Source organism: Tachypleus tridentatus, unplaced genomic scaffold (genome assembly GCF_004210375.1).
Source record: "Tachypleus tridentatus isolate NWPU-2018 unplaced genomic scaffold, ASM421037v1 Hic_cluster_1, whole genome shotgun sequence".
NCBI classification, from domain to species: Eukaryota; Metazoa; Arthropoda; class Merostomata; order Xiphosura; family Limulidae; genus Tachypleus; species Tachypleus tridentatus.
This window is the reverse complement of record NW_027467777.1, coordinates 24,181,484-24,196,391: the sequence shown is the minus strand read 5'-3', so window position 1 is coordinate 24,196,391 and position 14,908 is coordinate 24,181,484. Positions and strand designations below refer to the sequence as shown.

The following is a 14,908-nucleotide window of genomic DNA, read 5'->3' as shown; positions in this document are numbered from 1 at the left end:
ACACTGTTGATTAATAATACTTCTTGTAAAACCTGAATATAGTATTCACTGTCATCCACACTGTTGATTAATAATACTTCTTGTAAAACCTGAATATAGTATTCACTGTCATCCACACTGTTGATTAATAATACTTCTTGTAAAACCTGAATATAGTATTCACTGTCATCCACACTGTTGATTAATAATGTTTCTTGTAAAACCTGAATATAGTATTCACTGTCATCCACACTGTTGATTAATAATGTTTCTTGTAAAACCTGAATATATTATTCACTGTCATCCACACTGTTGATTAATAATACTTCTTGTAAAACCTGAATATATTATTCACTGTCATCCACACTGTTGATTAATAATACTTCTTGTAAAACCTGAATATATTATTCACTGTCATCCACACTGTTGATTAATAATACTTCTTGTAAAACCTGAATATAGTATTCACTGTCATCCACACTGTTGATTAATAATACTTCTTGTAAAACCTGAATATATTATTCACTGTCATCCACACTGTTGATTAATAATACTTCTTGTAAAACCTGAATATATTATTCACTGTCATCCACACTGTTGATTAATAATACTTTTGTAAAACCTGAATATAGTATTCACTGTCATCCACACTGTTGATTAATAATACTTTTGTAAAACCTGAATATGTTATTCACTGTCATCCACACTGTTGATTAATAATACTTCTTGTAAAACCTGAATATAGTATTCACTGTCATCCACACTGTTGATTAATAATACTTCTTGTAAAACCTGAATATATTATTCACTGTCATCCACACTGTTGATTAATAATACTTCTTGTAAAACCTGAATATAGTATTCACTGTCATCCACACTGTTGATTAATAATACTTCTTGTAAAACCTGAATATAGTATTCACTGTCATCCACACTGTTGATTAATAATACTTCTTGTAAAACCTGAATATAGTATTCACTGTCATCCACACTGTTGATTAATAATACTTCTTGTAAAACCTGAATATAGTATTCACTGTCATCCACACTGTTGATTAATAATACTTCTTGTAAAACCTGAATATATTATTCACTGTCATCCACACTGTTGATTAATAATACTTCTTGTAAAACCTGAATATATTATTCACTGTCATCCACACTGTTGATTAATAATACTTCTTGTAAAACCTGAATATAGTATTCACTGTCATCCACACTGTTGATTAATAATACTTGTAAAACCTGAATATAGTATTCACTGTCATCCACACTGTTGATTAATAATACTTCTTTTAAAACCTGAGTATATTATTCACTGTCATCCACACTGTTGATTAATAATACTTCTTGTAAAACCTGAATATATTATTCACTGTCATCCACACTGTTGATTAATAATACTTCTTGTAAAACCTGAATATAGTATTCACTGTCATCCACACTGTTGATTAATAATGTTTCTTGTAAAACCTGAATATATTATTCATTGTCATCCACACTGTTGATTAATAACTGTCATTAATGTTTGTTGTAAAACCTGAATATATTATTCACTGTCATCCACACTGTTGATTAATAATACCTCTTGTAAAACCTGAATATAGTATTCACTGTCATCCACACTGTTGATTAATAATACTTCTTGTAAAACCTGAATATAGTATTCACTGTCATCCACACTGTTGATTAATAATACTTCTTGTAAAACCTGAATATAGTATTCACTGTCATCCACACTGTTGATTAATAATACTTCTTGTAAAACCTGTAAAACCTGTATAGTATTCTGAATATGTCATCCACACTGTTGATTAATAATACTTCTTGTAAAACCTACTATATTTATAGTATTCACTGTCATCCACACTGTTGATTAATAATATTCTTGTAAAACCTGAATATATTATTCACTGTCATCCACACTGTTGATTAATAATACTTCTTGTAAAACCTGAATATATTATTCACTGTCATCCACACTGTTGATTAATAATACTTCTTGTAAAACCTGAATATAGTATTCACTGTCATCCACACTGTTGATTAATAATACTTCTTGTAAAACCTGAATATAGTATTCACTGTCATCCACACTGTTGATTAATAATACTTCTTGTAAAACCTGAATATAGTATTCACTGTCATCCACACTGTTGATTAATAATACTTCTTGTAAAACCTGAATATAGTATTCACTGTCATCCACACTGTTGATTAATAATACTTCTTGTAAAACCTGAATATAGTATTCACTGTCATCCACACTGTTGATTAATAATACTTCTTGTAAAACCTGAATATAGTATTCACTGTCATCCACACTGTTGATTAATAATACTTCTTGTAAAACCTGAATATAGTATTCACTGTCATCCACACTGTTGATTAATAATACTTCTTGTAAAACCTGAATATATTATTCACTGTCATCCACACTGTTGATTAATAATACATTTTGTAAAATCTGTATATATTATTCACTGTCATCCACACTGTTGATTAATAATATTTCTTGTATAACCTGAATATAGTATTCACTGTCATCCACACTGTTGATTAATAATACCTCTTGTATAACCTGAATATATTATTCACTGTCATACACAATGTTGATTAATAATACTTCTTGTAAAACCTGAATATAGTATTCACTGTCATCCACACTGTTGATTAATAATACTTCTTGTAAAACCTGAATATAGTATTCACTGTCATCCACACTGTTGATTAATAATACTTCTTGTAAAACCTGAATATAGTATTCACTGTCATCCACACTGTTGATTAATAATACTTCTTGTAAAACCTGAATATAGTATTCACTGTCATCCACACTGTTGATTAATAATACTTCTTGTAAAACCTGAATATATTATTCACTGTCATCCACACTGTTGATTAATAATACTTCTTGTAAAACCTGAATATATTATTCACTGTCATCCACACTGTTGATTAATAATACTTCTTGTAAAACCTGAATATAGTATACACTGTCATCCACACTGTTGATTAATAATACTTGTAAAACCTGAATATAGTATTCACTGTCATCCACACTGTTGATTAACAATGTTTCTTGTAAAACCTGAATATATTATTCACTGTCATCCACACTGTTGATTAATAATACTTCTTGTAAAACCTGAATATATTATTCACTGTCATCCACACTGTTGATTAATAATACTTCTTGTAAAACCTGAATATAGTATTCACTGTCATCCACACTGTTGATTAATAATACTTCTTGTAAAACCTGAATATAGTATTCACTGTTATTCACACTGTTGATTAATAATACTTGTAAAACCTGAATATAGTATTCACTGTCATCCACACTGTTGATTAATAATACCTCTTGTAAAACCTGAATATAGTATTCACTGTTATTGACACTGTTGATTAATAATACTTGTAAAACCTGAATATAGTATTCACTGTCATCCACACTGTTGATTAACAATACCTCTTGTAAAACCTCAATATAGTATTCACTGTCATTCACAGTGTTGATGAATAATACTTCTTGTAAAACCTGAATATAGTATTCACTGTCATCCACACTGTTGATTAATAATATTTCTTGTAAAACCTGAATATAGTATTCACTGTCATCCACACTGTTGATTAATACTTCTTTAAAACCTGAATATAGTATTCACTGTCATTCACACTGTTGATTAATAATACTTCTTGTAAAACCTGAATATAGTATTCACTGTCATCCACACTGTTGATTAATACTTCTTGTAAAACCTGAATATAGTATTCACTGTTATCCACGCTGTTGATTAATAATACCTCTTGTAAAACCTGAATATATTATTCATTGTTATTCACGCTGTTGATTAATAATACTTGTAAAACCTGAATATAGTATTCACTGTCATCCACACTATTGATAAATAATACCTCTTGTATAACCTGAATATAGTATTCACTGTCATCCATACTGTTGATTAATAATACTTCTTGTAAAACCTGAATATATTATTCACTGTCATCCACACTGTTGATTAATAATACTTCTTGTAAAACCTGAATATATTATTCACTGTCATCCACACTGTTGATTAATAATACTTCTTGTAAAACCTGAATATAGTATTCACTGTCATCCACACTGTTGATTAATAATACTTCTTGTAAAACCTGAATATAGTATTCACTGTCATCCACACTGTTGATTAATAATACTTCTTGTAAAACCTGAATATATTATTCACTGTCATCCACACTGTTGATTAATAATACTTCTTGTAAAACCTGAATATATTATTCACTGTCATCCACACTGTTGATTAATAATACTTCTTGTAAAACCTGAATATAGTATTCACTGTCATCCACACTGTTGATTAATAATACTTCTTGTAAAACCTGAATATGTTATTCACTATCATCCACATTGTTCATTAATAATACTTGTAAAACCTGAATATAGGATTCACTGTCATCCACACTGTTGATTAATAATACTTCTTGTAAAACCTGAATATAGTATTCACTGTCATCCACACTGTTGATTAATAATACTTCTTGTAAAACCTGAATATAGTATTCACTGTCATCCACACTGTTGATTAATAATACCTCTTGTAAAACCTGAATATAGTATTCACTGTCATCCACACTGTTGATTAATAATACCTCTTGTAAAACCTGAATATAGTATTCACTGTCATCCACACTGTTGATTAATAATACTTCTTGTAAAACCTGAATATAGTATTCACTGTCATCCACACTGTTGATTAATAATACTTCTTGTAAAACCTGAATATAGTATTCACTGTCATCCACACTGTTGATTAATAATACTTCTTGTAAAACCTGAATATAGTATTCACTGTCATCCACACTGTTGATTAATAATACTTCTTGTAAAACCTGAATATAGTATTCACTGTCATCCACACTGTTGATTAATAATACTTCTTGTAAAACCTGAATATAGTATTCACTGTCATCCACACTGTTGATTAATAATACTTGTAAAACCTGAATATAGTATTCACTGTCATCCACACTGTTGATTAATAATACTTCTTGTAAAACCTGAATATAGTATTCACTGTCATCCACACTGTTGATTAATAATACTTCTTGTAAAACCTGAATATAGTATTCACTGTCATCCACACTGTTGATTAATAATACTTCTTGTAAAACCTGAATATAGTATTCACTGTCATCCACACTGTTGATTAATAATACTTGTAAAACCTGAATATAGTATTCACTGTCATCCACACTGTTGATTAATAATACCTCTTGTAAAACCTGAATATAGTATTCACTGTCATCCACACTGTTGATTAATAATACTTCTTGTAAAACCTGAATATAGTATTCACTGTCATCCACACTGTTGATTAATAGTACCTCTTGTAAAACCTGAATATAGTATTCACTGTCATCCACACTGTTGATTAATAATACCTCTTGTAAAACCTGAATATATTATTCACTGTCATCCACACTGTTGATTAATAATACTTCTTGTAAAACCTGAATATAGTATTCACTGTCATCCACACTGTTGATTAATAATACTTCTTGTAAAACCTGAATATATTATTCACTGTCATCCACACTGTTGATTAATAATACTTCTTGTAAAACCTGAATATATTATTCACTGTCATCCACACTGTTGATTAATAATACTTCTTGTAAAACCTGAATATATTATTCACTGTCATCCACACTGTTGATTAATAATACTTCTTGTAAAACCTGAATATAGTATACACTGTCATCCACACTGTTGATTAATAATACTTGTAAAACCTGAATATAGTATTCACTGTCATCCACACTGTTGATTAACAATGTTTCTTGTAAAACCTGAATATATCATTCATTGTCATCCACACTGTTGATTAATAATACTTCTTGTAAAACCTGAATATATTATTCACTGTCATTCACACTGTTGATTAATAATACTTCTTGTAAAACCTGAATATAGTATTCACTGTCATCCACACTGTTGATTAATAATACTTCTTGTAAAACCTGAATATAGTATTCACTGTCATCCACACTGTTGTTTAATAATGTTTCTTGTAAAACCTGAATATATTATTCATTGTCATCCACACTGTTGATTAATAATGCTTGTTGTAAAACCTGAATATATTATTCACTGTCATCCACACTGTTGATTAATAATACCTCTTGTAAGACCTGAATATAGTATTCACTGTCATCCACACTGTTGATTAATAATACTTCTTGTAAAACCTGAATATATTATTCACTGTCATCCACATTGTTCATTAATAACACTTCTTGTAAAACCTGAATATATTATTCACTGTCATCCACACTGTTGATTAATAATACTTCTTAAAACCTTGTAAAACCTGAATATATATATTCATATGTCATCCACACTGTTGATTAATAATACTTCTTGTAAAACCTGAATATATTATTCACTGTCATCCACTCTGTTGATTAATAATACTTCTTGTAAAACCTGAATATGTTATTCACTATCATCCACATTGTTCATTAATAATACTTGTAAAACCTGAATATAGGATTCACTGTCATCCACACTGTTGATTAATAATACTTCTTGTAAAACCTGAATATAGTATTCACTGTCATCCACACTGTTGATTAATAATACTTCTTGTAAAACCTGAATATAGTATTCACTGTCATCCACACTGTTGATTAATAATACTTCTTGTAAAACCTGAATATAGTATTCACTGTCATCCACACTGTTGATTAATAATACTTCTTGTAAAACCTGAATATAGTATTCACTGTCATCCACACTGTTGATTAATAATACTTCTTGTAAAACCTGAATATAGTATTCACTGTCATCCACACTGTTGATTAATAATACTTCTTGTAAAACCTGAATATAGTATTCACTGTCATCCACACTGTTGATTAATAATACTTCTTGTAAAACCTGAATATAGTATTCACTGTCATCCACACTGTTGATTAATAATACTTCTTGTAAACCCTGAATGTATTATTCAGTGTTATTCACACTGTTGATTAATAATACTTCTTGTAAAATTTGAATATAGTATTTACTGTCATCCACACTGTTGATTAATAATACCTGATGTAAAACCAGAATATAGTATTCAGTGTCATCCACACTGTTGATTAATAATACCTCTTGTAAAACCTGAATATAGTATTCACTGTCATCCACACTGTTGATTAATAATGTTTGTTGTAAAACCTGAATATATTATTCACTGTCATCCACACTGTTGATTAATAATACCTCTTGTAAGACCTGAATATAGTAGTCACTGTCATCCACACTGTTGATTAATACTTCTTGTAAAACCTGAATATAGTATTCACTGTCATCCACACTGTTGATTAATAATACTTCTTGTAAAACCTGAATATAGTATTCACATTCGTCCACATTGTTCATTAATAATACTTCTTGTAAAACCTGAATATATATATTATTCACTATGTCATCCACACTGTTGATTAATAATATTTCTTGTAAAACCTGAATATATTATTCACTGTCATCGACACTGTTGATTAATAATACTTCTTGTAAACCCTGAATATATTATTCACTGTTATTCACACTGTTGATTAATAATACTTCTTGTAAAATCTGAATATAGTATTCACTGTCATCCACACTGTTGATTAATAATACCCGATGTAAAACCTGAATATAGTATTCACTGTCATCCACACTGTTGATTAACAATACCTCTTGTAAAACATGAATATAGTATTCACTGTTGATTAATAATACTTCTTGTAAAACCTGAATATATCATTCACTGTTATCCACACTGTTGATTAATAATATTTGTTGTAAAACCTGCATATATTGTTCACTGTTATCCACACTGTTGATTAATAATACTTCTTGTAAAACCTGAATATAGTATTCACTGTTATTCACGCTGTTGATTAATAATACTTGTAAAACCTGAATATAGTATTCACTGTCATCCACACTGTTGATTAATAATACCTCTTGTAAAACCTGAATATAGTATTCACTGTCATTCACACTGTTGATTAATAATACTTCTTGTAAAACCTGAATATAGTATTCACTGTCATCCACACTGTTGATTAATAATACTTCTTGTAAAACCTGAATATAGTATTCACTGTCATCCACACTGTTGATTAATACTTCTTGTAAAACCTGAATATAGTATTCACTGTTGATTAATAATACTTCTTGTAAAACCTGAATATAGTATCACTGTCATCCACACTGTTGATTAATAATACTTCTTGTAAAACCTGAATATAGTATTCACTGTCATCCACACTGTTGATTAATACTTCTTGTAAAACCTGAATATAGTATTCACTGTTATCCACACTGTTGATTAATAATACTTGTAAAACCTGAATATAGTATTCACTGTCATCCACACTGTTGATTAATAATACCTCTTGTAAAACCTGAATATAGTATTCACTGTCATTCACACTGTTGATTAATAATACTTGTAAAACCTGAATATAGTATTCACTGTCATCCACACTGTTGATTAATAATACTCTTGTAAAACCTGAATATAGTATTCACTGTCATCCACACTGTTGATTAATAATACTTCTTGTAAAACCTGAATATAGTATTCACTGTCATCCACACTGTTGATTAATAATATTTCTTGTAAAACCTGAATATAGTATTCACTGTCATCCACACTGTTGATTAATACTTCTTGTAAAACCTGAATATAGTATTCACTGTCATCCACATTGTTCATTAATAATACTTCTTGTAAAACCTGAATATATTATTCACTGTCATCCACACTGTTGATTAACAATACCTCTTGTAAAACCTGAATATATTATTCATTCACTGTTGATTAATAATACTTCTTGTAAAACCTGAATATAGTATTCACTGTCATCCACACTGTTGATTAATAATACTTCATGTAAAACCTGAATATAGTATTTACTGTTGATTAATAATACTTCTTGTAAAACCTGAATATAGTATTCACTGTCATCCACACTGTTGATTAATAATACTTCTTGTAAAACCTGAATATAGTATTCACTGTCATCCACACTGTTGATTAATAATACTTCTTGTAAAACCTGAATATAGTATTCACTGTCATCCACACTGTTGATTAATAATACTTCTTGTAAAACCTGAATATAGTATTCACTGTCATCCACACTGTTGATTAATAATACTTCTTGTAAAACCTGAATATAGTATTCACTGTCATCCACACTGTTGATTAATAATACTTCTTGTAAAACCTGAATATAGTATTCACTGTCATCCACACTGTTGATTAATAATACTTCTTGTAAAACCTGAATATAGTATTCACTGTCATCCACACTGTTGATTAATACTTCTTGTAAAACCTGAATATAGTATTCACTGTCATCCACACTGTTGATTAATAATACTTCTTGTAAAACCTGAATATAGTATTCACTGTCATCCACACTGTTGATTAATAATACTTGTAAAACCTGAATATAGTATTCACTGTCATCCACACTGTTGATTAATAATACCTCTTGTAAAACCTGAATATAGTATTCACTGTTATTCACACTGTTGATTAATAATACTTGTAAAACCTGAATATAGTATTCACTGTCATCCACACTGTTGATTAATAATACCTCTTGTAAAACCTGAATATAGTATTCACTGTCATTCACACTGTTGATTAATAATACTTGTAAAACCTGAATATAGTATTCACTGTCATCCACACTGTTGATTAATAATACCTCTTGTAAAACCTGAATATAGTATTCACTGTCATTCACACTGTTGATTAATAATACTTCTTGTAAAACCTGAATATAGTATTCACTGTCATCCACACTGTTGATTAATAATTTCTTGTAAAACCTGAATATAGTATTCACTGTCATCCACACTGTTGATTAATACTTCTTTAAAACCTGAATATAGTATTCACTGTCATTCACACTGTTGATTAATAATACTTCTTGTAAAACCTGAATATAGTATTCACTGTCATCCACACTGTTGATTAATACTTCTTGTAAAACCTGAATATAGTATTCACTGTCATCCACACTGTTGATTAATAATACCTCTTGTAAAACCTGAATATATTATTCACTGTCATCCACACTGTTGATTAATAATACTTCTTGTAAAACCTGAATATAGTATTCACTGTCATCCACACTGTTGATTAATAATACTTCTTGTAAAACCTGAATATAGTATTCACTGTCATCCACACTGTTGATTAATAATACTTCTTGTAAAACCTGAATATAGTATTCACTGTCATCCACACTGTTGATTTAATACTTCTTGTAAAACCTGAATATAGAATTCACTCTCATCCACACTGTTGATTAATAATACTTCTTGTAAAACCTGAATATATTAGTCACTGTTATCCACGCTGTTGATTAATAATACCTCTTGTAAAACCTGAATATAGTATTCACTGTCATCCACACTGTTGATTAATAATACTTCTTGTAAAACCTGAATATAGTATTCACTGTCATCCACACTGTTGATTAATAATACTTCTTGTAAAACCTGAATATAGTATTCACTGTCATCCACACTGTTGATTAATAATACTTCTTGTAAAACCTGAATATATTATTCACTGTCATCCACACTGTTGATTAATAATACTTCTTGTAAAACCTGAATATAGTATTCACTGTCATCCACACTGTTGATTAATAATACTTCTTATAAAATCTGAATATAGTATTCACTGTTATTGACACTGTTGATTAATAATACTTGTAAAACCTCAATATAGTATTCACTGTCATTCACAGTGTTGATGAATAATACTTCTTGTAAAACCTGAATATAGTATTCACTGTCATCCACACTGTTGATTAATAATACTTCTTGTAAAACCTGAATATAGTATTCACTGTCATCCACACTGTTGATTAATAATACTTCTTGTAAAACCTGAATATAGTATTCACTGTCATCCACACTGTTGATTAATAATACTTCTTGTAAAACCTGAATATAGTATTCACTGTCATCCACACTGTTGATTAATACTTCTTGTAAAACCTGAATATAGAATTCACTCTCATCCACACTGTTGATTAATAATATTTTTTGTAAAACCTGAATATATTATTCACTGTCATCCACACTGTTGATTAATAATACTTCTTGTAAAACCTGAATATATTATTCACTGTCATCCACACTGTTGATTAATAATACTTCTTGTAAAACCTGAATATAGTATTCACTGTCATCCACACTGTTGATTAATAATACTTCTTGTAAAACCTGAATATAGTATTCACTGTCATCCACACTGTTGATTAATAATACTTCTTGTAAAACCTGAATATAGTATTCACTGTCATCCACACTGTTGATTAATAATACTTCTTGTAAAACCTGAATATAATATTCACTGTCATTCACACTGTTGATTAATAATACTTCTTGTAAAACCTGAATATAGTATTCACTGTCATCCACACTGTTGATTAATACTTCTTGTAAAACCTGAATATAGTATTCACTGTTATCCACGCTGTTGATTAATAATACCTCTTGTAAAGCCTGAATATAGTATTCACTGTCATCCACACTGTTGATTAATAATACTTGTAAAACCTGAATATAGTATTCACTGTCATCCACACTGTTGATTAATAATACCTCTTGTAAAACCTGAATATAGTATTCACTGTCATTCACACTGTTGATTAATAATACTTGTAAAACCTGAATATAGTATTCACTGTCATCCACACTGTTGATTAATAATACCTCTTGTAAAACCTGAATATAGTATTCACTGTTATTCACACTGTTGATTAATAATACTTGTAAAACCTGAATATAGTATTCACTGTCATCCACACTGTTGATTAACAATACCTCTTGTAAAACCTCAATATAGTATTCACTGTGATTCACAGTGTTGATGAATAATACTTCTTGTAAAACCTGAATATAGTATTCACTGTCATCCACATTGTTGATTAATATTTCTTGTAAAACCTCAATATAGTATTCACTGTCATCCACACTGTTGATTAATACTTCTTGTAAAACCTGAATATAGTATTCACTGTCATCCACACTGTTGATTAATAATACTTCTTGTAAAACCTGAATATATTATTCACTGTTATTCACGCTGTTGATTAATAATACTTGTATAACCTGAATGTAGTATTCACTGTTATTGACACTGTTGATTAATAATACTTGTAAAACCTGAATATAGTATTCACTGTCATCCACACTGTTGATTAACAATACCTCTTGTAAAACCTCAATATAGTATTCACTGTCATCCACACTGTTGATTAATACTTCTTGTAAAACCTGAATATAGAATTCACTTTCATCCACACTGTTGATTAATAATATTTTTTGTAAAACCTGAATATAGTATTCACTGTCATTCACACTGTTGATTAATAATACTTCTTGTAAAACCTGAATATATTATTCACTGTTATCCACGCTGTTGATTAATAATACCTCTTGTAAAACCTGAATATAGTATTCACTGTCATCCACACTGTTGATTAATAATACTTCTTAAAACCTGAATATAGTATTCACTGTCATCCACACTGTTGATTAATAATACTTCTTGTAAAACCTGAATATAGTATTCACTGTTATTCACACTGTTGATTAATAATACTTGTAAAACCTGAATATAGTATTCACTGTCATCCACACTGTTGATTAATAATACTTCTTGTAAAACCTGAATATAGTATTCACTGTCATCCACACTGTTGATTAATAATACTTTTTGTAAAACCTGAATATATTATTCACTGTCATCCACACTGTTGATTAATAATACTTCTTGTAAAACCTGAATATAGTATTCACTGTCATCCACACTGTTGATTAATAATACTTCTTGTAAAACCTGAATATATTATTCACTGTCATCCACACTGTTGATTAATAATACTTCTTGTAAAACCTGAATATAGTATTCACTGTCATCCACACTGTTGATTAATAATACTTGTAAAACCTGAATATAGTATTCACTGTCATCCACACTGTTGATTAATAATACTTCTTGTAAAACCTGAATATAGTATTCACTGTCATCCACACTGTTGATTAATAATACTTCTTGTAAAACCTGAATATAGTATTCACTGTCATCCACACTGTTGATTAATAATACTTCTTGTAAAACCTGAATATAGTATTCACTGTCATCCACACTGTTGATTAATAATACTTCTTGTAAAACCTGAATATAGTATTCACTGTCATCCACACTGTTGATTAATAATATTTCTTGTAAAACCTGAATATATTATTCACTGTCATCCACACTGTTGATTAATAATACTCTTGTAAAACCTGAATATATTATTCACTGTCATCCACACTGTTGATTAATAATACCTCTTGTAAAACCTGAATATAGTATTCACTGTCATCCACACTGTTGATTAATAATACTTGTAAAACCTGAATATAGTATTCACTGTCATCCACACTGTTGATTAATAATACTTCTTGTAAAACCTGAATATAGTATTCACTGTCATCCACACTGTTGATTAATACTTGTAAAACCTGAATATAGTATTCACTGTCATCCACACTGTTGATTAATAATATTTTTTGTAAAACCTGAATATATTATTCACTGTCATCCACACTGTTGATTAATAATACTTTTGTAAAACCTGAATATATTATTCACTGTCATCCACACTGTTGATTAATAATACCTCTTGTAAAACCTGAATATAGTATTCACTGTCATCCACACTGTTGATTAATAATACTTGTAAAACCTGAATATAGTATTCACTGTCATCCACACTGTTGATTAATAATACTTCTTGTAAAACCTGAATATAGTATTCACTGTCATCCACACTGTTGATTAATACTTGTAAAACCTGAATATAGTATTCACTGTCATCCACACTGTTGATTAATAATACTTTTTGTAAAACCTGAATATATTATTCACTGTCATCCACACTGTTGATTAATAATACTTCTTGTAAAACCTGAATATAGTATTCACTGTCATCCACACTGTTGATTAATAATACCTCTTGTAAAACCTGAATATAGTATTCACTGTCATCCACACTGTTGATTAATAATACTTGTAAAACCTGAATATAGTATTCACTGTCATCCACACTGTTGATTAATAATACCTCTTGTAAAACCTGAATATAGTATTCACTGTCATCCACACTGTTGATTAATAATACTTCTTGTAAAACCTGAATATAGTATTCACTGTCATCCACACTGTTGATTAATAATTTCTTGTAAAACCTGAATATAGTATTCACTGTCATCCACACTGTTGATTAATACTTCTTGTAAAACCTGAATATAGTATTCACTGTCATCCACACTGTTGATTAATAATACTTCTTGTAAAACCTGAATATAGTATTCACTGTCATCCACACTGTTGATTAATAATACTTCTTGTAAAACCTGAATATAGTATTCACTGTCATCCACACTGTTGATTAATAATACTTCTTGTAAAACCTGAATATAGTATTCACTGTCATCCACACTGTTGATTAATAATACTTCTTGTAAAACCTGAATATAGTATTCACTGTCATCCACACTGTTGATTAATACTTCTTGTAAAACCTGAATATAGTATTCACTGTCATCCACACTGTTGATTAATAATACTTTTTGTAAAACCTGAATATATTATTCACTGTCATCCACACTGTTGATTAATAATACTTCTTGTAAAACCTGAATATATTATTCACTGTCATCCACACTGTTGATTAATAATACTTCTTGTAAACCCTGAATATATTATTCACTGTTATTCACACTGTTGATAAATAATACTTCTTGTAAACCCTGAATATATTATTCACTGTTATTCACACTGTTGATAAATAATAC

At 29.2% G+C, this 14,908-nt stretch overlaps 1 protein-coding gene across 1 annotated transcript in view; it reads left to right on the top strand.

The window, feature by feature from the left end:
* Positions 1-14,908, top strand: part of LOC143241641 (suppressor of tumorigenicity 7 protein homolog) — a 171,114-nt gene that overhangs the window by 134,941 nt on the left and 21,265 nt on the right. The window lies entirely within an intron of this gene.